This window comes from Gracilinanus agilis, chromosome 2 (assembly GCF_016433145.1).
Source record: "Gracilinanus agilis isolate LMUSP501 chromosome 2, AgileGrace, whole genome shotgun sequence".
NCBI classification, from domain to species: Eukaryota; Metazoa; Chordata; class Mammalia; order Didelphimorphia; family Didelphidae; genus Gracilinanus; species Gracilinanus agilis.
The window spans coordinates 147,575,951-147,579,537 of NC_058131.1; the positions used below are offsets into that span (position 1 = coordinate 147,575,951).

Consider the following 3,587-nt stretch of genomic DNA (forward strand, 5'->3'; position numbering starts at 1 on the left):
AGAGGAAGAACTACAGGAGAGGAAACATATAAGAAAAGCAGCTGCTTGAACGCATGGGTCGGGGTGGACGTGATTGTGGATGTGGACTTGAAACTACCACACCAATGCAACCACCAAAAATTTGGAAATAGGTCTTGATCAAGGACACATGACAAAACCAGTGGAAATGTGCGTCGGCCATGGGTGGGGGGATTGTGGGGGGTGAATGGGAAAGTAGGAGCATGAATCATGTAACCATGTTAAAAATGATTATTAATAAATGTTTAAATTTTAAAAAAAACAACCCCAAAATTTCATTTTATTTCCAATACAGCCCCACGCAGAGAGCAGCAGTTTTAATGCACTGGGTTTTGTCTTTAAGTGCACATCAAATTTATACATATTTATACAAAAAATTTTACAGAAGTTCTTTAGTGCTCCTGTATCAGAATCCAAGACCATTTAATCAAAGGGGATTCTAATTAGGGCTGTCCTAAAATTTAGGGTTATGGGATTCACAGAATTAATGCTAAATCTTACATTTCCCAAAATGTGGGACAAGAATAGAAAAATACAATAATGGACCCCAGCCTATGAATGGCTATGACTATGAAGAAAGAATTTTAGAATACCCCATTAGTGGTATACAACTAGGTAACTCAGTGGATTGAGAACCAAGCCTAGAAGATTGGAGGTCAGGGGTTCAAATCTAGCCTCAGGCACATGCTAGCTGTGTAACCTTTGCTAAGTCACTAAACCTCCTTTGCCTAGTCTTCCCACTCTTTTGCCTTGGCATCAATACTCTTACTAGGTATTGGTTCTATGAAGGAAGGTAAGAGTTTAAAACAAAAGAATGACCCATTGGTTGCCTGAGTCAAATCTCTCGTTTCTTCCATTTTTTCTTGACTTTTAGACTTTAGCAAGGTAATTCTGAAGGTAAATCACAAGGTTTCAAACTTAGACAGCAAGGGAATATGTAATTATGTTTTGAACCAAAAATGAGTTAAAGTTGGAATAAAGTACAAATTAGTGACACCACAAATAGCAATAAGGAGAAGAAATGGTCTTACAAGCAGGACTGTGCTCCAAAAAGACATCAAGTAACAGCAAGAATAATCAGCAAGAGGCAAAAATTGCTAAAGAACAGCTGAGTCCAATAGTTTGTCTAATGCTTTCCATCAAAAAGAGTATGTATTATTGGGGTATAAGATACAACCCAAGTTCTAAGCTGGAAATGACAGAAAACTAGGATTGTTTCTGGGAAAAGGTGGAGGCTAGTTATACTGGTATCATTTAAAAAGGGCCAAATTGCTTAAAATGCTTTTGTGCTCCCCCAATCACCTGTGAACCTATTGTTTGAAAAACCATTGAAGCCTAATGCAAGACTTTGAAAGATTGTAATATATTCTTGGGAAAACATTCAGAAATAGGAAAGCCCTCTGTGATCCCTCCCACCCTGGGGACTCACAACTGTTAGAGATGGTCCAGGAAACCTTGAGATTTGGAAATGTTTCTGGTTCAGTCCTTGAACTGAAGTTGCTATACAAGCAGGATCTGCTCCAGGACAGTTCTTGAAGACTAGGGAACTCTGTCAGAGAAATTCACTTCAAACTCAGTAATGAGGTCTCTGTGTTTCTCTGTGATTGGGAAAGGGGAAGGCCTTCCCAGGAATGTTCCACCTTATTCCAGGCCTGATGACATCCTTGAACACTATGAGTATGGTCCTGCCATCCAGCATTGGAACACTGCACAGAGGGTCTCCCAGGAGTTGACCTTTGCTGGGTAAATCACATCAGATCCATCTCTCTTAACTATTTTCTGTGGCTTGTCCTTTAAAACAAAGTCAGTGTCAGCTATAATGCTGGTTGACATTTTGTCCCCCTATTTTAGGAAGGTAATCTTGGTCTTCTCTTTCCATCCTCTTTTTATTTCAATGGTCAGGATCTTGTCCTAATTGCAGATCCTCTTCCTATTAAGGTTAAACTGCTTTGGGGAGAGCTTCATCTTTTTGTTACAACTATTATAGATCTCATCAAGTGAGCCCCAAAGATCATGGGTAACCAGGAGATCCTGGGTAGGATGGGTTCATTCTGATAAAACCACTTATGCCCATTGGGAAATTGGGAAAATGAGTCATCAACATTTATGCCTTCTTCCCCATTTTGTTGATTTAAAAATGTGTCAAACCTATTGCAGTCACCAAAGAATTCAGCAAACATAGAAAGCATGAGAGTGCCCAAGGAAAGTGTAGTTGAAGGAGGCACCTTTAGGACCAGTACTGCAACCATTACCAGGGCCATCATCATTCAATATCTTCTCCCCACAGTGCTAGAAGATGTCCTTCTTCCACTGGTCTCTAAGAATTTCATGTGACTCAGCAATCTCTTTGAAGTTTTCCTAAGTGCCGAGCTCCTTGTTCTTATTCTGGTGGTAGGGCTTGCTGGTCTAAGGTTCATTTGATTAGTTCAACTGAGGCACTTTGGGCCATGACTAGTGTCTAGCAGTAATCATTGCCCATGGCCCCCACCCTCCCACTGCTATCCCTTTGCCCCAGAATACATTATCTTATCAGTTTCAAACCAGTAAGCCTCCAAACCTCCCTAATTCTGTTGAGGACATCATCATCCTTCCAATTCCCTATATTCACAGCCTTGGGGCCATCACTATTCCATCTTCTCAACTATAACAGTCATATTTGAACCACTTGGCATTTCTTGGCATTTCTACCATCAAAATATATCTCATATCCACTCCTCTTTTCTTCACGCATGCAATTAAAACACCAATTCAGGCTTTCAATATGCTTTACTTGGACTATAAAACTATAATCCTAATTGGTCTCCCAGGCTCATTCTCTCACTTCTTGAAGTCACACTCCATACAGGTCTTAAATCATCTTCATAAATTCCAGGCTTAATTATGCTATACCTCTGCTCAAAAATCTTCAATGGTTTCCTGATATTTCTAGAATGAAATACAAACACCATCAGTCTGAAATATAAAGTCTTTATTGATTTGATTTTGGTTTATGTTCATTTGATTTTTGCATATTACTTCCCTTCACACTCTTTCTGTTTCAGTCCAATTGGCCTATATGTTGTTCCCTATGTCTGATATTCAACCTCTCACCTATGTTTCTTAGTGAAGTCTACCTGTCATCTTCGGAATGCAATCTCTCCTTTGGGAATCCTTTGCATCTTTCAAGGTTCATCTCAGATATAGTTTTAAATAAGAAACCCCTTGCGACCACTTAGTTATTAGTATTTTCTCACTTCTCAAATTATCTTATTCCTAAAAAAATACTCATTTTGAAATGCAGTATCCCCAAGAGAATGTAACATCCTTGAAGACACAGTCAGCTCTTTATTTTTGTCTTTGTCTACCCAATTAATAAACAGTACTTTGCATTATTAGTTGTGAAATAAATTATTGCTGAATGAATTAATTTGAAATATTGCTTACAAATACTCATTAATGTTTCATTCAATATGGAATCATCCTTCCAAATATCTGTAATCATTCCTCATGAAAATGCCTCTTATTTGTTGCATTGCTTCAATCAATGAAATGGTACCCCTTTTGTTGGACTTTGTCCACTTACCCAATAC

General features: G+C 38.6%; 1 pseudogene; it reads right to left on the reverse strand.

Annotated features, from left to right (window-relative positions):
• Nucleotides 1-1,518: 1,518 nt before the first annotated feature.
• LOC123234787 lies at nucleotides 1,519-2,497 on the reverse strand (annotated as a pseudogene).
• Between the last annotated feature and the right edge of the window lie 1,090 nt (nucleotides 2,498-3,587).